The sequence below is a fragment of the Puma concolor genome, chromosome C1 (assembly GCF_028749965.1).
Source record: "Puma concolor isolate L17-30 chromosome C1, mPumCon1.1.hap2, whole genome shotgun sequence".
Classification (NCBI taxonomy): domain Eukaryota; kingdom Metazoa; phylum Chordata; class Mammalia; order Carnivora; family Felidae; genus Puma; species Puma concolor.
Window position 1 is genome coordinate 149212506 of NC_141674.1, and position 22099 is coordinate 149234604.

The 22099-nt window shown below is 36.5% G+C and overlaps 1 protein-coding gene across 14 annotated transcripts in view; it reads left to right on the top strand.

Annotated features, from left to right (window-relative positions):
• PKP4 (plakophilin 4) overlaps positions 1–22099 on the top strand; it is a 240575-nt gene that overhangs the window by 141081 nt on the left and 77395 nt on the right. The gene's annotated exons all lie outside the window — the stretch shown is intronic.

Below are 22099 nucleotides of genomic sequence, written 5' to 3' on the forward strand. Positions count from 1 at the left end.
GTGGTCCGTGAGTTCGAGCCCCGCGTCGGGCTCTGTGCCGACAGCTCAGAGCCTGGAGACTGTTTCAGATTCTGTGTCTCCCTCTCTCTGACCCTCCCCTGTTCATGCTCTGTCTCTCCCTGTCTCAAAAATAAATAAAACGTTAAGAAAAAAAATTTTTTTTTAAAAATACGAAAACCAAAGATGGAGAGAGGAAATTAAAGCAAATGCAAGATAATGATTAGAAAAACAAGATGAAATCAAGGTTAAAATAGTATAAGAAATGTATGTTGGGGCGCCTGGGTGGCGCAGTCGGTTAAGCGTCCGACTTCAGCCAGGTCACGATCTCGCGGTCCGTGAGTTCGAGCCCCGCGTCAGGCTCTGGGCTGATGGCTCAGAGCCTGGAGCCTGTTTCCGATTCTGTGTCTCCCTCTCTCTCTGCCCCTCCCCCGTTCATGCTCTGTCTCTCTCTGTCCCAAAAATAAATAAACGTTGAAAAAAAAAATTTAAAAAAAAAAAAAAAAAAAAAGAAATGTATGTTGCTAACATTCCACGCATTCGCTAAAAGTAGGGAACCACTCTGGCTCTGAGTGACCTAGTACCCATCCTAAAGAGAGAAACACTAATGAATTGTATGATTCAAGTGTCTCTAGCTAGTATAAAAATAAACCAGGTTGCTCAGGAAAATCTGCCATTCCTGAGGCCGGGACTTGAGTGGTTTCTCCTGTGAGTCAACATTGAGGGGCCACTATATGATGTGGCAAATAGCGTCCTCGGTAGTCTCCTCTGAATTACAAAATCAGACTGCTAGGTCTCTTTCTTCCATTGTTAAATGGGAGTATAAATGGATAGAATAGCACTTTACCTGGAAGTAATTCTCTAGGAGGCCAATTCTGACACTAGTTAGACTCAAAGCTGAATTTAGCATGTATAGATGGAAGGTTTAATTTCAGGTCCTCCAAGCAGGCAGCATGCCATGAAGACTTTCTGTCTGCCACGCCTTTTACAGTCATGGGTGACAATGGGTGCTGAAATGTGAGATATCCTATGTTAAAGGTCACTGTGCAGGTACATGGTGTGAGTGCCTTAAAAAGGGGCATGGCCCTCATGGGATGCTGAAGTGTGTACGGCTCATTGGAGGAGAATCTCAGCACGGGTACCTCAGGGAAAACTGCCCTTTAAACCTCTTGCCTCCCATGGACTAAGCAACAACCTTCAAATCCAAATTTTGATGAGCATGGAATTTTATTATTTTTCCCCTTGCATCCCCATCATCAATGGGGTTTCATTCTAACTCTAGTCTAGCTTAGATTTCACTGAATAGAGTGACAGTAGAAGGTCCCAGTGGCCCTCAGTGAGAGGCCCAGCTCCTCACCCTTAGATTTCCCCTACCCACCTATACTCCCAACAGATAGAAAGGAGCAGGGGTGGCCAAAGCATTATTCTCACTCTGCTTTTGGGTTTGGGTTTGGGTTTTGGTTTGGTTTTTACTGACTGTGGAGCTAAATATGCTCATTTTAGACAATTTGTAAAGTTCAGGAAATTATAAAGAGAAAAATCCATAATTCTGCCATTCAGATAACCATTTTATTTTCTTTTTTAAAGTTTATTTATTTATTTTGAGAGAGACAGAGACCATGCAGATGGGGGAGAAGCAGAGAGAGAGGGAGAGAATCCCTCTGCTCAGGCAGTGCAGAGCCCTACTCGGGGCTCAAATTCACAAAACCGCGAGATCATGACCTGAGCTGAAACCAAGAGTCTGAGACAACCAACTGAGCCAACCAGGCGCCCCACCACTTTGTTTTTAAGTTACGTTTATTGAAGTATAATTTACTTACAGTAAAACTCACCGTTTGTAACATGCAACTTTATGATTTTTTAGCATTTTGGCTTGTAGTTTTGTAACCATCACCATATAGAACATCTCCACTAACGCTAAAAAGAAACAACCACTTTTAAATGTTTGCTACATTGCATTCTTTTGAAAAAAAATTTTTTTATCTTTTTAATTTAAGGTTGAGGTAATTCCACTAACTTTTGGTTTTGTCTTGTTTCTAAAGTCGCACTTTGACATGCCAGGCCTCATTTTTAATGGCCCTCTCTGCCTGATAGCTTGAGGCTGAACCAGTGACCTAGGGATGCTAAGTCAGCAGTGGTTAGAGATCATTACAGCCTAACAGAGACAAGGGGCACGGTGTGGGTGGAAGACTTGGTCAGGGCAAATACTACAAGGCAGATTCAGCTTTCAAGTGTACAGACACATTTCATGTTTCACATTTCATGCAAGCAGAGGAATTACACAAGTGGTTCAACTTGTGTAACAAAACTGTGCAAGGAGAAGAAAATGTAATTGGAATTGAAAAGTCGATAAATGAAAATATGATCATCTTCGACTTCAACAGGCTATTTCTGAGATTCTGTTGTACAGAATTTCAAAACTATACCTGAGTGCAGACTTGGGATCTTCCCATTCATTCCCCAAAACAAAGTTACTTCTAGACAAGTTGTAGATAGTGAAAGAAAAAGGTTGTTTCTTTAGGACACATAAATTGGTTCCATGTATTTTATCTTGTACATCATAGTTTGTCCATTTATCAAGACAAAACACTAACTTTTCCTTTGCATTGAAGTCAAAAAGAGATTCTTAAAAAATGGACTTTTAATTGTTAGAAACATTAATAGCAACTTTTGGAATCAAAGTACAGTTTTTCAGTTTTCATTTTGATTTTTATACATTGTCTTAAATTTTGATGACCCTATTTGGAAGCGTTTGGTCCTTTCACATTATCCTTTAACTGGCTACTGCTGGTGTCAGGAAGTTATTCTAGACTTGGAAAAATCCTGTCCATACCAACTGAATGGGGGTGGGGGGGAATGGGTAGCAATATTGAAATTAAATAACTTCACACTCTTCCCAAGATTATCTCTCCCTTTCAGTTAGTTTAAAGCCCTGCTAAAATAGAATTCTTTATGGTTTCAAAAAGGTCATACAGTCTTGACAAATAGTCTTCTTATCGCCACTTAAGAAAAGAACTGTGTTATTTTTTAATGAAAAGATTTGATTCCCCACAGCCATTCAGATTTTTTTTCCCACACTTTATAGGGTCATCTGTTAGTGCCCATCAGGCTTCCACTGATACTATTAAAAATTCTAAAAATGTTTTAGGCTGACAGTAGCAAAAAGGGCCTTTTCATGGTTCATGTCTTTTCTTCAGCGAATATTTTCAAGTCATTGTGAGCTAAACCTCCTCAAATGATACATTCTTTAAAAAATGAAGGGTCTTTGAAAAGATTGAATGTTTGTGCCTTGACAGTTTATTACATGTTAAATGCACCTCTTCAAGAAGATGCCTGATAAAGTTCTGTCCCTTTGACCTTCAGAGCTCTCACCAGTCAAAACCTGAGTTTTTTAAACAATAGTTTTATTGAGATATATTTTTAGAGCCTAAAATTAATATTTTCAAGGGTACAATTTTCACAGTTGTTCACCCATTACCACTGTTCCATTTTAGAACATTTTCATCACCCCAAAAAGAAGCCCTCTACCCATTAGTGCCCCGTTCCCATTCTCCCTTCCCTACAGCCCCTGGGAACTACTCCTCCATTTTCTGTGTCTGTGGATTTGCCCACTGGACATTTCCTATATACAGTATCATGCAATATACGGCCTTTTGTGACTTGGCTTCTTTCACCAAGCATGCTGTTTTCAAGGTTCATCCGTGTTGTAAGCATGTATAGTACTCAACCCCTTTTTATTTCCAAATAATGTTCCATTGTAGAGATAGATATACCCCATTTTGTTTATTCATTCACCAGTTAATAGACATCTGGGTTGTTTCTACTTTTTGACTGTTGTAAATAATGCTACTATTGTCTTGGGTGTTAAGAGGGGAAGATCCCAAGGGTATTGCTGTAAGCATTCTTAGTTTGGGGGTCAGGGAGTGGCAGAAGTTTTCCTTAGCCTCTCCACCCATCCTCCCACTCCCTCATGAGAACTCGCCTTCTGTCCTTTCTCCTCTGCTTTCTCTTATGTTAAATCCTTGTATACTGCTGCACTAGTTGTCTGTGTTGAGTTACTTTAAGTGTGTAGTAAGAAAAGCTATGTGGGAATCCTGTGATACTCACCAGAATATAATTCACCCAATTCCATTCCTAAATGTTGTCTTTTAATGGTCACTCTCTCTTAATGGTCAAACAAATAAAAGATCTCTGATTTCACTTCTAATTCAGACCAGATGAAGAATAAACTATTTGATATTGGAATGTAATTATCAGAAACTCTCTTGGGGATCTCTGCAGTGAATATTTATGAAATGGATGCTCTTATGAGCAGATTTAGTAACACTGAATTTTTATGATGCAACTGCTACTGTAAGCAGAGTAAAGAGTACCACATCTGAAAGATATAAATGAGTCTATGGCTGACCTGCAGCTCTACAGAAGTCATTTATCTGGAGCAGTTTACTTAAGCACATTTCCTCCGGAAGGCATTTTAATTATTACTTCTCATTGCCATTCCAGTCACAAGCCAATTTCATCTGGGACGTACAAATCCAAGTGACAACTATCTCTACTGATTTGAATTAAACTTGTATAAACTAGGTCTTCTGCAGGGCATGTGAGCCCAAGGTAATTCAACCAGTATTCTGTTAAGCTAACCTATTTTAACCTAAGAACGTGACCATGTAGAATGTGGATTTTAAGCCAAGTAGTTTTTATAAGAGTGTCTTTTATGGACATTATACAACAAAATGTTTTAATCATAGTAAAAAAAAAAATATTTCAAAATGAACTACCTATTTCTTAGACTGAACATTTAAAAATGTTAAGTGGGTGATATGGCTAGAAGAAACCATGAAAAGAGATCAAGTTTATAGTTAGCATCACAGTTTGAGATTATCTTTTATTTTTTTTTTAATTTATTTATTTTGAGAGAAAGAAAGGGCAAGTGGGGGAGTGGCAGAGAGCGAGGTGAGAGCGAGAATCCCAAGCAGGCTCCACACTAGCAGCACAGAGCCCAACATGGGGCTCAAACCTGCGAACCGTGAGATCATGACCTGAGCCAAAATCAGGCACTTAACTGACTGAGCCACCCAGGCACCCCAAGGTTTCAGATTATCTTGATTCTTTCACTATGTTTGATTAAATATGGAGGCAGCCCAAATGTATCAATTTAACTAATTAATGAAGAGGAAAATACTTTTTAAAAGTCAGGGGCCCATGCTTCTAAAATATAGGTATCATGCCATGATTTAATTGTCTTTTAAAACACCATTTTAATTAAAATAACATTATTTCATTTTCTGTAATTTTTCATAGTTCACATTCTGTAATTACTATTCTCAAAATATATAACAGTGATTAATTATTCAATCAATACATTAATTATATTACCAGTCCCCATTCTGTCATTTTTTTTTTTAACTATGTATATATACTGGTAAATTATAAAGTAATTTAAATAGGCCATACAGAGTATATTTCAAGATACTTCCTGAAAAAAAAATTGACCTTTACTGCTTCGTAGGAATTAATAATTACTTTAATCATATATCTTCTTTTTACTATCATTTTGGGTTTTATCTGCATCTTTTAATCTTTATCTTAAGAAATGTTAGAAGTACTAAGAAGTACAGAGAATAATATAACAAAAACTCAACTACTCACATCCCGGAATTGAAAATTATTGATAATTCATCACATTGGCCTTTTTTATTTAAAATTATTTTTAAATTCAAGCCCTCTTTGCCCTTTCTCTCTTCCCAATAGCTGATCACTAGTATATAGTCTTCCACTTTACTTTGCATACTTTTAGTCCTATACATCCTTGACCAGTATTTTGTGTTGCTTTTTTAACCTACCCAAAATGGTATAGTGTGTGTATCATTGTGCACTCAGTATTTTTCTACTCAGTATTTAAGATCTATCCATGTTGGTATGTGTAGGTCTAGTTTATGTTTTTAACTATTGTTGTGTATATATATTTCTTAGAATAATAAATTGGCCATTTCCTTATTGAAGAACATTTAACTTCCACTTACCAATACTTTAAATAATGAAACAGTGATATCTCTTAGTTTACACATATAGAGTTCTGGAAAATATAGCATTATAAGTAGAATATTAGGGTTATAATAAATGTACATTTTCAATTTTTCTAGATCTTCCTGAATTGCTTTCTAAAGTAGCACAACAACTATAACCTCTCAAGCAATATGCAGAAAAGTTCCAGGGTGTGTGTTCTGTTTTTCTGTCTCTTTCTTTCTTTGTTTCTTTCTTTGGCCAACATTTAATAATAGGCAGGGTCTTTAAATTGTACCAATCTAACATTATCTTATTTTACTTAGCATTTTCTTGATGACTAATGGGGTTGAGTATTTTCGTATCTTTATGATCCATTTGAGTATTATGATCCATTCATATTCTTTGCCCACTTTTCTAATGAGTAATTTGGCTTATTCTCTTTGGTTCTATCATTATTTTTTTTGCACTGAAATAACTCTGAAATGTACATGTTAAAATAATACAGGTCTTAGTACATTACAACACTAAAAGTTTACTATACTAATCTGTTTTTAGAATACAAGTCCCTTAGTATCATTACTAGGTATGTAGAAGTTACATATTCTATATAGGATATGTAATAATTGATATGTAGTAATGTAAATATTAAATATGTATTAATAATATAAATATGTAAAGATGTAATAATAAATACCTAATTGTCCAAATTTGCAGTTTAGGGTAGGTGAAAGCCCAAACAGATGATACGAACATTGCTTTCTGTTTCCAGATTCCCTTTCATGATTCTTTTTTTTTTTTCCCTCTAAACTCACTGAGTAAATATGTATACCTTTGCTTTACTGTAGAGATATAAAGATCTAAAAGTCTGGAAATTCCCAGCCTGCAGAAGGGACCATTGTGCATAACTAGCAATATGACAAAGCACCTTAGTAGCAGCATAAAATATAGGTTTATATTTTATTATTTTTAATTTTGTAAAGAGCTCCGTGATGATCAGATTACATTCTCTGTCCTGTCTCTATCCCAGAAGGCTTTTATTTGGTGTCTTTGATTCTTATATTATTAGGTTAAAGTACTTCTTTATATTATAAGGAAGAGAACAATAGTCGTTGGGCACCTATTGCATAACAGACACACCCATTATCTTCTTTTTTTCTTTCCTTTTAATTTTTTTTATGTTTTATTTATTTATTTTTAAATTTTTTTTTTTCAACGTTTATTTATTTTTGGGACAGAGAGAGACAGAGCATGAACAGGGGAGGGGCAGAGAGAGAGGGAGACACAGAATCAGAAACAGGCTCCAGGCTCTGAGCCATCAGCCCAGAGCCCGACGCGGGGCTCGAACTCACGGAGCGCGAGATCGTGACCTGGCTGAAGTCGGACGCTTAACCGACTGCGCCACCCAGGCGCCCCTTATTTATTTTTGAGAGCAAGAGAGACAGAGCACAAGCAGGGGAGGGGCAGAGAGAAAGGGAGACACAGAATCCAAAGCACGTTCCAGACTCTGAGCTATCAGCACAGAGCCCAACATGGGGCTCAAACTCACAGACCACAGATCATAACCTGAGCCGAAGTTGGAAGCTTAACCTACTGTGCTACCCAGGCACCCCAGAGACACACCCATTATCTTAACTGTTCAGCAGTGTTTCCTTTTTGGTGTTTTGTGTTTTAGTTTGCTTTGGTTTTAATTATTACTATATACCTGAATTTATCATTAGGATGATATTTTCCCCCAAAGATAGCATTGTTCTATTGGTTTTTCCCCGGGGTGTCAATAAGTGGTGTGAGAAGACTTAAACATCCCACTTACATCCACTGTACCACTCCCAATAGTTACAGCCTATATAAAATGGTGCCCTTAGCCCCGTCTCCACTGCCACTGTTTTGTCTCTTATGGAAATTGCAGTGGTTACCATTTATAGTTTGGTCCATCACAAACATGTTAAAAGAAGTCATGTAGATATTAAAGATTCTAGGAAACATTCTTGAACAACATATTCCCCCTAATGTACTTTCTGGAGTTCGTTGTTTAAGGGGGGAAAGTTTGCCATTTCTTCATCTAATCGTTTTAATCTCTGTGATGAAATAAAGGAAGTTTAGTGTTAAGTTCACATTCTCATTACCATTTGGCAGGTTAAGGACATGGAGCGGAAAGACTGATATAAGTAATGAGATGTTCCTTTAACCCTTCAGAGAATTACTACTATATACAGCTCTAAGCCAATGATGTATGGAAAAGGAAATAGAGAATGTGATTATCTACCTAAAAGTGAGTGCCATCCATTAGTGCATTTTCAGCAGTTGATCAGCTTGCCCTAAAAATGGATATGGCTTGTCTGCCCCCCAGGGGAAGGAGGGAGACAACCTACAAGTTTGCCAGACTTTGTAGTGACTGAATTGTCATTATGGCTATCCTCCCTGAGGCTTCACAGTCTGTTTAATAACAAATCAGTCTAATCCGCTTGTTGCATGGGTTTTTCTATTCTCCAGTTGTGTTGCTCTACTATTGAATAGGGGGGAAAACACTTTTGAAACTGAAGAGGAATAAAAGCCTGTACGCTACAGATTTTCACAGCTAAAAAAAATTTATATTAAATAATTACACATTATTTAATGTGTAATTGTCACATAGTTTAGATACAACATTTGGTTTGCATTAATAGACTCCCATAATCCAAGGAGGAATGACTTTAGGGTATATGTGTGTGCTTAATTCTTTTAGCTTTGTTTTTATTGAAAAAGAACAAATAATAGCCAGTTACTCGAGGATCCTACGATGTGTCATCTCTGCTTCAGAACATGTCAATTAAAGGTTGATCTAACCCCAGCTTCAGTTACATTATCTATATAGGGATACTTGAGGCACAGAGAAAATTCAAGTAAAATTATCAACCGTGATTCAAGAATTTAGTTGCTTAGGAAGGACAACACGTGATCTATATCTGTTTTCTCAGTGGTATTAGCAAAATACTTTTTAGTAAGACTTACTGGTAAATAGTGAAACAGTATTGTATCTCTATGAATGTAAATATAAAGGTAGAAAGTAATTATTGAGAGAAGTAGTACATTAAGAATATGTCCAGAAGTTAAAAACTTGGGTGAACTTTGCAACCACTGACAAAATAATATATCTAGATCAGTGATCATGAACAGCAGTTAAAATCATTAGCTAAAAAGATGATGGGAAACTTTACACTGAATGGATCAGGCTGACAGCATCTGAACCCATCAATCTATTCTTATGTTAATATTGCAAAACAGGAGATAGTCAGAAATTATGACCTCCTGATGTGATGCAATTGGAAGAACATAACGTCACTTGTGATATATTCTTGCCCAAGAATTTCTCAGTCATCTAAATATAAATACCAAGTCATAGAAAATATGGAGCTGAGGGAACATGTTAAATGACAATGTGCTGATGCATCAGCCAGATCTTTCTGTTGGACAAATGAAATTAATTTCAAACAGGAAAGAAAGAATTAAGAGAGAGGGAAGATGAAACCAGACCTTAAGAGAGATGTATTTTAGAGACCAGCATCCAAACATAATGTGTTGACCTTGTTTTGATTAGATTCAAACAAACCAACTGTGTTAAAAAATTGAGGGACTCCTGGGTGGCTCAGTCAGTTAAGCATCTGACTCCTGATTTCGGCTCAGGTCATAATTCCAGGGTCGTGTGATCGAGCCCCACGTCCATACTCAGCATGGAGCCTGTTTAAGATTCTCCCTCTCTCTCTCCCTTCCCACCCACTGCTCCTCTTCCCTACTTGCCTGCTCTGTCTCTAAAATAAAAATTTAAAAAAAAAAATTGAAACACGGAATTTGAATATGACTAGATATTTGTTGATACTAAGAATTTTACTATTAATATTTTAGGTGTGATAATGTTATTGTGGTTATGATCTCTTTAAAGTATCTAGAGGTACATCTAAAGTATTTATTACAGAAGTGATAAGATGTCTGAGAGACTTCACTTCAGAATAATCTAGTAATGTAAAGAAAATAGTAGGTGAAGCTGGGTAATGAATATATAAGGGATTTATTATAATCTGTTTTCTTCTTTATACACGTGTGTGTGTGTGTGTGTGTGTTGTAAATATTGCATAACAAAAGTTTTCTAATGTTAAGTGATTGAGCTCTTTATTTTCTGACTGAAATTATGGTTAAAATTTATCTGTTTCATTTTTACAAAATTGAGATGGTTCTATTTCTTAACATTTGAGTGGTGGATGTTCTCTTTAATAGTTCAAATAAAGACTATTTAAATTGAATAGATTATGAATCTTCACAGAGTGCACCACACATTTCTTGCTGCCTTTTCCATCAATAATGTTGGCTTATTATGGCAATGAATGGGAGGGCACTGAAAGGGAGAAGGAAATATAAAGCTGATCAATCACTTCTTCTGTCATATTGCAAACCATTGTCATCCTTTTCATTCATATCTCTCAAAAGAATAATGTTGGACATGAAAGCTAGGAATTTAACACAGTCTTGCCCAAATACTTGCCTTGTCTATTTGCCATAGATTGCCTGTTCAACCACTGAACAGTGTTTATGGATCACCCTTTCTGTATCCAAAATGCTGTTTTAAGAGACTTTATCCTGACCCTCCATTATCATTGTTGTCATTCCTTCTCATTTGTTCTTTTTTTTTTTTAATTTTTTAAAGTTTATTTTTTGAGAGACAGAGTGCGAGTGGGGGAAGAGCAGAGAGAGAGGAAGACACAGAATCTGAAGGAGGCTCCAGGCTCTGACATGTCTGCACAGAGCCCAATGCAGGGCTTGAACCCATGAACTGTGAGATCATGACCCGAGCCGAAGTCTGGATACTCAACTGACTAAGCCACCCAGGCACCCCTCTTTCTCATTTGTTCTAATAGGCTTTTTTTCTTTTTCATTCCTGTTTGGTAGTTTGGAAACACTGATATGTGGGGGATAAACAGAGAAGAGATAAATAGAGGGGATGTGTGACAAATTAGGGATCTATGAGGGCTTTCAGAAGACTTTTAAGCATTCTGGAACCACTTTCCTAAGTTCCATAGGTCTTACTACATAGAAACATAGCATATACTATGCCAAATGTTGACTGTATCCTTCTGTCCATTCTTTTTTCAGAACAGTTATTGATGATCCTGGGTCTATCCCACGTGTGAATTCATTCCTCCTTCAGCACTAAAACAGCTATTTATGGTGCTTGTCCGTGAATTAAGAACTGAAAATGCTGTTACAGTGAGAAACATAATTTTTTTTCAAAAAGCAAAGGAGAAATTTAATATATCATGTTCTTTCTTTTAACACTTATAGTGAAAATAAAAGTTTTTTTCAGAAGTTAAACTTTACTGTTTATAAAAATTAAAAAAAATCAATCCTTTGGCTGATCAATGGAAAGAAAGTGAATATCGTTCTTTAGACATATGCCAAATTTGATAGTGTCTTTATATGAGTATAAAGAATTGTATGTGAATAAATCATTTGCTTTTGAATGTCTAAATGGGATAAACAATCAGGGGAGTACATGCTTAATAAAAAATTTAGGTTTTTATAATTTAAAATTCCTTTTAAGTAAACTTTTATATTGGCTTTTCAAAACATTTTAAAGCCTAAAGTAAAAAATGAAATTGTATGCATCATAAACAAAGCTATTTATAATGATGAGTTTTACGGAATTTGGATGCCAGCCAGTATATCTTACTACACATCTCCACAGCTTAGTTCTTTCTGTGTTAACGCTGCTCAATCTCATGCAGAGCAAGTAGAAAAACAGGACCCTTCTCCTGCTCCCTACCAGTGTAGCTTTTTTTTTTTTTTTCAAATATAAGATTTAAATTGTTTTATACATTTCTAAAAAGAGTGTGTTTTTGTGTGTTGTTTCTCTTTTTTTTATTTTCCATCTTTAAAACTGTTTCTCATTTCTGTTTTTTTCACCTTTGGAAGATTTCGGAAAGAACAGAAGTGAGAGAGACAATAGCAGTTTTTAGACCATGGACACAAATTTGCAGTAGCCCATCTATTCCAAGGCTAAACCTTTGCCTAAATAGCACCCTAAGTCATGGCACAATTCTTAGGAAAGAGAGTCTGGTATTGTGTTCAGCCATTTTACTATTTTCAGTAGCTTTCATTCTTTTCAAAGGTCAACTGAAATGTTAGAAAACCCTTCTATTCTGATTTCTACTTTTACTGGTTGGAACACCTGTTGTGGGATGGACTTAACCAGAAATCATGTTTCCTATATAATTTATGGGGATACCAGAGGGAACTGTTTGTCTCATTTTTGTCTAGTACTACATCCTTTTTGATCTTCCCCTTCCCATATGGTCTTTTGGATCTTTTATTCATAGATTCAAAGCACTAACACAAAATGCTTTTGTCAAAGAATATTTAACATCTTCTAAAATGTGTTTACCTCCAGTCCCTATGAAAGTTACTTGAATTGTTAAAAGGGCTAGTATTATCTGTTCCTTTACTGTTTTTGCTCTGCATTAAATACATAATTTTCTCCTTAGGAGACTGGTCAGAATGTTACTTATTTATATCTTACGTCTTCCTAGAATTCATTTTATATAGCCGTTATAGGAGTCTAAAACTATTGCTATTGTAGAGTAGCATGGGGAGAAGTGGAATGAAGAATTAAAACAAGGGTGAACACTAATAGAGCCAGTAATGAGACCACAAATGTTCACCACAGTGGCTGGTTATACATTGTACTTTAAACTTGCTGACAGCCAATGAAAACCAAGACTTTGTTGTCCCTATTATTCATGATTTTTTAAAGACTAAAATTGTAAAGCACATTTTGAGAGCATGACCAGTTTTTTCAGGTAAAGTGTCACTGAGAGGAAATATATGGCTCAGACTGTAAGTCTTAGATCTTTCCCAGATTCCTTGAAGTATCATTCCTTCTCTTCTACAGCCTTTCTGTTTGCACCTTCTGTTGGCTCTCCAGGTGACTTGGTGTAGATTGCAGATGGATCAGCCCAAATCCATCTACAATAGTGAAAGGTGACTCAGGGCTTGTGTCCTGGTACTGATGGGTCAGGAACACCTGCATCCTACGAGAAGGACATCATTTTTCATGCAAGTGCTCTTTCCTTTCTCTAACCTCAATATCAGCCTCAGATCATATAAACAATTATGAAAAGAGATCCTTTGCTCTTTCTCATATGTTATGCCTTGCTTAGCCCAGATTATAAGCATATACCATTTCAGGGTCAACTCAGAGCCATAAGACACAAAAACATTAATAAACTACCATAATGAGCATGTTATCATGGTTTCCTTTTTCCTGGCTGCTGATCATGTGGTCCTTTCTTAGGAAGAAGGAAATCGGTCTCCATCCAATAGAGAATTGTGCAGGGTCTGATACCATGATAAAAACACAGAAAGGAACCTGAGTCCTGGAAAAATCATAAATTTAGAGGAAGAGTTTTTGTTTTTGTTGAGATTGATTATGAATAGACAAAATTTGGACGAGGCTCTTAAAAATGTAGTTAGATGCTAAGAAGGATTGCTTTCTGGGTGTTATTGCTAAGATAACCTTATTGTGTATGGGCTAGTGACTTTTCAAACTAGGGTCCTCAGAGCCCCTTAAAAACAGTGTCGTTGTAGGGCTAGCTATTTGCCTTCCAGCTCCCCACCTCTGCTTCAGCCAGGTAAAGCATTCACCTTCATTGTCTGTTCTACATATTGGCCTTCCTATCTTTGACTTCTTGATATAGCCTGGTGGAAGAAGGAAGAGCTATCCACACCTATCTTAGGCAGAATAATCATAATATATTGTTTAATTTTGTCTAACTGCTCTAGTTGTTCTGGTGGTAGGGCAGAGATTAAGTCTTTTTTTAACGTAAAGGATCTATTTCCTAGTTAATTATTATCTGTCTAAAAGTGACAAGTGATGTCCTTGTTTCCCAAACATAGGAAAAATGAAACTAGTTCCAGCCCAACAGTTCCCTGTTGGTAGGTGGTATGAGTTCTTGGAACACCAGAAGCTGGCTTATAGCATTAGAGAGGTCTTGATTCCATCTCAGTTTTCTAGACCCCACTTCCCCCCCTGCTAATTATGAGCATAAAATAAGCTCAAGGGTATTCTTGCTGAGGGTGAAGAGAAATTTGACCTGCTTACATGGTAAATGTTTTTAAGACTTGGGACTTCCACAGACATTATATTTAAGAAGTAGCATTCTCAAGCATTCAAGAGCACTCAAGATTAAGCTAAAGGACAGAATAAGCTATCTACCTAGCTAAGAACTCACAAGGAACTAGTAGACTTTATAAATGTGTTAAGAGAAACACGGCTAAATTTTAAATGTACTAAATTAAAAGGGAAGCCAAAGCAATACTAAATAGAAATAAAAAAAAAAAAAAACCTTAAAGTATGTTATGGTATTATCTCCATATCATAATTGACTATTATAATTAATGAAGATACAGAAAGTTACGTTTACCAGAACGGTTACTCAGTTAAGGAAGTTTGTTTTAAATTTATCTTGTAATACTCCCAAGTAGAGACTAAAACTTAAGAGTCATTAGTAGTTATTTTGCCAGATTTCTGGGGTAGAAAATCCTAGGTACATATTAGGAAATACGAAGTGACCTGGGAACTGTGGAGCCCAGAGTCCATATCTAAGAAGATTATGATGCATTTCATTAAAAAGCAATTTGTAATGCCTAAAGGATAACAAGGTGCTAAGTAATTGCAATATGAATTCATTGCCAGAAAATAAAAACCCAAATAAACCACTTTCCTTTTTATTTTTTATTTTATTTTATGTTATGTTATGTTATGTTATGTTATGTTATGTTATGTTATGTTATGTTATTTTTATTTTTAGAGGAGAGCAAGTGGAGGACAGGGGCCAAGGGAGAGAGGGAGAAAGAGAGAGAATCTTATGCAGGCTCCACAGGCCTGACATGGGGCCTGATCCCACGACCCTGGGATTGTGATCTGAGCTGAAACAAGAGTCGGACACTCAATCAACTGAGCCATGCAGGCACCCCTCTTTTTTCTTTTCTTTTTTTTTTTTTAGAGATTTACTTATTTTTGAAAGCGAGCACAAACATTAAGGGACACAGAGGAGGGGACAGAAGATCTGAGTGGGTTCTATGCTGACAGCAGCAACCTTAATGCAGGGCTTGAATTCACAAGCCCTGAGATCATGACCTGAGCCAAAATCAAGAGTTGGTCACCCAACCGGCTGGGCCACCTAGGTGCCCTCCACCCCTCCGCTGTTTTCTTTTTAATCCAGAAATGGACCTCGGAATCAATTAACATTAGACATAAATATTAGAGCAACAGATTATAAAGGAAATTATAACAAACTAATAGAGAGTCACCAGAAGTTTTCACAATGGATTTAGAATCCAGGAGACCTACATACTTGCTAATAGAATAGCACCAATTAGTAGAATAATAAAGCCAGTTTGGGATATATAACCCAATATAATATTGGGATATTCACCAATAACAAGTGAAAAGTTGAAAGTTGATTTTTAAAATAAGCGCATCATAAATTGAAAATAAGACAATAATGAATTGTTAGAGAAAGATACTCAGTTTGGAATTTATTTAAGCAACTGAGATGTCATCTGTAAACGTGATAATTTTTGAATTCAGGAGTTTACATGTACAGAAGAAATACAGAACTTTTGTATGAGACTCAGAACTTATACTCAGAACTCAAAGTAGTAAAACTAATAGTAAAAATAGTCAATGAACATATGATTAATGTGTGTTCGTCTGTTAATTACCTCTGTTCAGTAAAGGAAGGTCACCTAAGAATCATTTTTAAAACATTGTGGAAGAATATGTTGTAATAGTGAAATAAATAGATGATATAATGCTACCAAATTGGAATGATTTAAATAACCATTTGAAGACAGTGTCATAATACAAAAGGGAGAAATGTTTTATTTGGACATGTAGAATATTATGTTGGTGGTCTCCCAAACTGGCTGATTACTAGCCCTTTACAATTTTTGATCCATGGGAATTGAAGTGAACTCTAGAATTTGGCAATACATTTCATATTGCTATATCTCTCTCCCACTGGAGCCTTCATGTTCAGGTTTCCACCTGAGTGGTCCCAATACTAATTTACCTTCTCTTGCTAGGTGAGTAGAAGGAGAGCTAGATCTTGTTGTTTTTTGTTGTAAAAGACAAATGTTTCACACTTTGGGTTGTTATAGATAGGTGAATGCTTCTTCCTTCAAACACTACTGGGCCCATCAGAGTCCTCTCTTAAAGGTTTCTGTCTTTAAGAACAGCCTTTCCAAAGTCTCTTGACACCTTCTTGCCTTTGGGCATGTGATCCACTGGAGGTGTCACAAAAGTACCATAATGAGTAATTATAAGACAGTCCAGCATTGGAAGACAAGGACTTTGCAAATGAAGCTTCTAATGATGTCTGGCACTCAAGTAGATAATCAGATATTTATTAATTGGATTCATGTTATGTATACAATAAACATCTTTACTATAATAGAGCCAAATCAAGGTGGGGGAATTCTGATCCCTTCATAGAATAATTGAAATAATTTCTGGGGCACCTGGGTGACTCAGTCGATTAAGGATCCGACTTTGGCTCAGGTCATGATCTCATGGTTTATGAGTTCAAACCCCACATCAGGCTGACAGCTCAGAGCCTGGAGCCTGCTTCGGATTCTGTGCTTCTCTCTCTCTCTCTCTCAAAAATAAACATTTAAAAAATTAGTAAAAGAATTTCTACAATCACATAGACTTAGCCTTGAAAAAAAGAATCCAAAGAGCTAAGATTAAGATCAGCTATCTACTCAATGCTAGCTAGTTGATACAGACAGAATTAAAACACAAACTTTACCCTCAAGAAGATGGTCATAGTTTGGTAGTTGAAGCAGGTAAACAACTACTACAATTAAAGTCATACAAAAAGACCTAAAATTGAGATAGGTTACTGGGCACATTGTTCGCTTAAAGGAGGATGTGATCAAATTTCATTGAATTCTTTTTGTTATTATTAATTCTTGAAGGATAATTGGTGATCATCAGGGAGAATGCTGTAAAGAGTACATAGTCTAGACAGTGGCACACACCCATACTCTTATAAGCAAAAGTCTCAAATAATTCATTACAGTGATTCCTCTCCATTAATACAAGTGAAATTTACCTTTGTATTGACTATACTCAAATTTTAAACTATTAATGAGGGTTCTATATATACACATGTACGTGTGTGTGTGTAAAATTTCTTAAGGTGATTTTTTTTCTATTCCCCTTCTCCCACTTTGCCCATCCTCCACCCTCCTCCCCTCTGGCAACCATCAGTTTGTTTTCCATATTTATAGTCTGTTTCTGCCTTTTGTTTCTTTGTTTTGTTTTTTTAGATTCCATATATAAGTGAAATCATATGGTATTTGTCTTTCTCAGACTCTCTTCACTTAGCATAATACTTCTAGGTTCATCCATGTTGTCACACATGGCAAGCTCTCTTTTTTTTTTTATAGCTGAATAATATTCCTTTGTGTATTTATACTCCATATTTTCTTTATCTCTCGATGGTCATTTGGGCTGCTTCCATAACTAACTACTGTAAATAATGCTGCAATAAACATAGGGGAATATATATGTTTTCAAATTAGTGTTTTTATTTTCTTTGGGTTAAGTACCCAGGAGAGGAATTACTGAGTCATACAGTGGTTCTGTTAATTTTTTGAGGAACCTCCATCCTGTTTTTCATAATGGCTGTACCAATTTACATTCCTACCAGTAGTGCATGAGGGTTACTTCTTCTCCACATCTTCCCTAACACTTGTTATTTGTCTTTTTTTTTTCTTTTCATTCTAGCCATTCTGGCAGATATAAGGTTTTATTTTGATGGTGATGTTGAACATCTTCTCACATATCTGTTGGCCATCTGGATGTCTTCTTTGGAAAAATGTCTATTTGAGTTCTGTGCCCATTTTAATCAGCTTATATGGGTTTGTTTGGTTTTTTTTTTTTTTTTTTTTTTTTTTTTTTTTGGTGTTGAGTTGTGTAAGTTTTCTCTTTATTTTGCCTATTAATCCCTTATCAGATACATCATTTGCAGACCTCTCCTTCCATTCAGGAAGTTACCTTTTTGTCTTATTGTTGGTTGCCTTCACTGTTAATACAGAGAATTTGTTTTCCATGAAACAAAGCAGTAAGTTTTGCAGTTTGACCACGTTCTAGTCTCAGGCTGAGGCCTGACTTTCTTTTCAACAGAAAAATGACTCTGGGGTTCTATTCAATTCAGTGAGTAATGATAGTAGCCTGCACTACTACTAATGGAAAGAACCCCATCTAGACCTAGGAGAGAGAGAGAAATGACATGCTAACATTACTCTATGTGGCTCCATCAAATTCTCTACTGTCCCCTCCACTACTGTTTACCTACTAGTGTCCATTAACGCAGGCTAGCCCACATCAGAAATAGGAGAATTGGAAGGAAATTGGGTGCAGACTTAAGTATACTATTTTTCAAAAAAATTTCTGTTATTAAGTGATATGGAGTAAAGTTTATTAGCGTATTCAGTTTCATGGGTGTATAACATATATGTTGTAACAGGTTACCTGCATTGGCCACTCTAGAATTTGTGTAATTCTGAAAGAGCTTCCAGACTGTGTTTCCGCACATTCTATCCCCAAAATTGCACTGGAAGCATGAAGCAGCATGGTATGTGGGGGAACTGCAAGTAATTAGAAGTGCCTGGAATGTAGGTTTGTGTGGAAAAGGGCAGACTAGAAGAACCAGGGTGGTGGAGGGCCGTCAGGGGCATACCGAGATGTTTGAGCTGTTTCCTCTGTGGGTCTGTTATGCATTAGCATCACAAGAGTGATGTCAGATATCCGAGGGTTGGAAAAATCACTGCAGTGGCAGTGTGGAAGAGAGCCTGGAAGGATGATCCAGCCACAACACACTGAGAGGATGAAGGCCCGAACTGTGTCTGTGGTAGCAGGGATGAATTCAAAAGGTGTATGTTTTAAGTGGCTGCTGTGTGCCTGGGACTATCTTAGTTTCTGGAAGTACATCTGTGAATAAGGCAGACTTTCCTGCCCTCATGGAGGTTGCACACTAGTGGGTGGAAAACAATAAAATGATTCCATGCTCTTCACTTTGAGTGACTAGGTGGTAATGATTAGGGGTTTTGAAGACATTGTGCAACCATACACATCTAGCAAAGATATTTTTGCATCCATTTATGTCTGCGAAATGAAAAATAAAACATTTAATTTTACAATGATTTACTACATATATTTTTATAACATTACGAGGAAGGCATGGTGTCTGCTTTAAAACAAAACTAATATTGTCCACATTAAAACGAACAGCCTTGATTTACTCATTTGCTAATGAACTTCTAATTGTTCACTGTGTGACTCCACAGTCTCAGACTTAAGAATTTCATTCTAGAAGGTTGTTGATAATTAAGCTATTAGAAATTGTGAATGCATCTTTCCACTGAAACAAAGTTAACCTGGATGATTCAGTTCTTGTATTTTAAAATGTGTTTTACATTCCAGGGGAAGCTCCTAGGACACGAGTCACTTGGAATCTTAGGATAAGAAAGGGAATAGGATGGAATCATTTGTGGGCACAGTGCCTATGGACACGTTGTAGACAGTACAAGTTGGGCAAGTGTTTCTAGGATTAGATGGTTGGAGAGAGGAAGGGAAGAAGGGAGAAGAAGCCTACATGTCTAACATGGGGGCCACCTCTAATTGTTCTGAGAAAAGCAGGTTATGTTCAGTGACTTAAAATAGCATTTCAAAATTGCACATATTTATTGTCTGATCCCCGAATCCCAGAACGATTTGAGAATCATTTAAAGTGAATGATTCAAGAGAAAATTGACCATTCTGAATAACATGCTGTGACCAGTTATAACAGAATTGTAAGATTAGTGTGAAGTAATTTGGCTGAACACAGAGGTCTTCAAAAAAAATACCATGGAAATTTTTGCTTGTTTTTGATCCTAATATTAGCTTATTTTCCTAATGATTTTTATCTTTTACCTAAAATAGAGAAAAATATTAACTGAGACTTCCTGTTGCCTTCACTTCACCTAGGAATGGCTTATTGTATTTTGATGATCAAAGGCCTTTTCAGCAGTAAAAAAGCTGTTTGCCTAACCGAGGCTACTGCAATTTTCTACCTAGAATGGACGAGAATACGTTGCCTGCTTGATCACTTATATATACCTGATCAGTCAGGACAGTTAAGAACTTGATATTCTACCCAATCTGTTGTAACAACAACAAATATTAAGCATCTGCTATGTGTGAGATAGTATGACAGGCACTTGACATTAAAAAGATGAGCAAAATAGCCACAACCCTTGCCCAATTTGAGAAATCAACCTGAATTATATTCTGTTATCTATAATTATAAGAATAAAAAATCTTGTGAAAGTATTTCATTAAAGTTTATGTAAGTTTCATACTCAGAAGATAATAATTTTCATGATATTATTCCCAAGAAACTTGAGGTACGTTAAACAATTCTAGATGGCAGTTTTTAATTTATCACATATTTTAATATTGGCAAAAGTATGAACATTTTGAAAGGAACACAGTTGGGTAATATCAACCTCAGTATTTAGAAAACTAATTTAGATGATAGAGTGAAATAAAAACAGATTTAAGAGAAGTTGAAATTCAGTGTAGGGAACCACTTTTGGAGTCACAGAATGTAATAATCTTCCCTTAGGAGCAAGAAGACAAATGTGCCCTAACTCGTATCTGACCAAATGTTCATCTTTTCCTGTCCCATCAGTCCCTTCTGAAATCAGGTAGGAGTGCAGCAGATAAAGGAACATCAACAGAGTAATAGAGATATGCGTTCACTGGGGGCATGCCCCTCCCCTGCTTGCTGCTAGTTCAAGGTCCCAGAATGTAAACTGCTAGGGCTCTGACCAAAGTAAAGGCAAATCACACACAAAGTTGAAGTTCAGGGAGTTCTTATTAAATCTAGAGTTTCATTAACCACTTTATGAATTGGGGAAATAACAGGGGGTTAATAAGAACTTTAAATCTGAGGACTATAGCACTAAAAACACTGCTCCCTTCTTCTGTTCCATGTCCTGTATTTTATAGTGTTTCCTTAAGTCCAAAGTCACACACCTTTTCCTTAAATTTAATAAACACCCTAAAAATAAGTCAATATGTGCATTTTTCCTGATTTCAAAAAAGTACAAATGTTTAAGAAGGAAAAAAAAAGACATTTTAATTGTACCCCACAGAAATAACTGCTAACACTTGGGTTTTTATTTTTCCAGACTTCTTTCCTTCTAGGCATATTGTGTGTGTGTGTGTGTGTGTGTGTGTGTGTGTGTGTGTGTGTGTGTGTGTGTGTGTACATGTTTAATGGAAAAATGAGATCGCAAGCCGTTCTGCCGTATACACTAGTGAAAAGCCCTGACTTTGGAATCAGACCACCCTGGGTTTGAATCCCAGCCAGTTCTGGTTACTAGCATAAGATTTTGACCAGTTTCTTTACCTGTAAAATAAGGATGATGATGTATCTTTTCAGAAGGTTGTTGTGGACAATAAAAAGGAGATAATATATGTAAAGTGCTTCATCAAGAGTTTAATAAATGCTTCATAATCCAGCCTCTTGTTCCTGTGTTCTACTTCACTGTCCCCTTAGCACCATGCTTCACTGTATTTGGCAATTAGTTTTGAGAGAGAGAGAGACAGAGGGCACAAGCAGGGGAGGGGCAGGGGCAGAGAGACAAGCATCCAAAACAGGCTCTAGGTTCCGAGCTGTCAGCACAGAGCCCAACATGGGGCTCAAACCCAGGAACCATGAAATCATGACCTGAACCGAAGTCAGAGGCGTAACTCACTGAGCCACTCAGATGCCCCTAAAACCTTATATAAGGTTAACATCCCGCTCAAACTAACCAATAAATTTTGTGTCAATTATAGTTTCTAGACATTTATGTTTGTATGTGTGCATGTGTGTATGTATTTATTTTTAGTTTCTGGGGCTTTTAACAGGAATTAGAATGAAGTTTTTAACAGCCTTTTGGGTCCTTTTTAATGTGTTGTAGTCAATGTATACATGTATAATAAGTTCTTTGTATATAACGTATATGT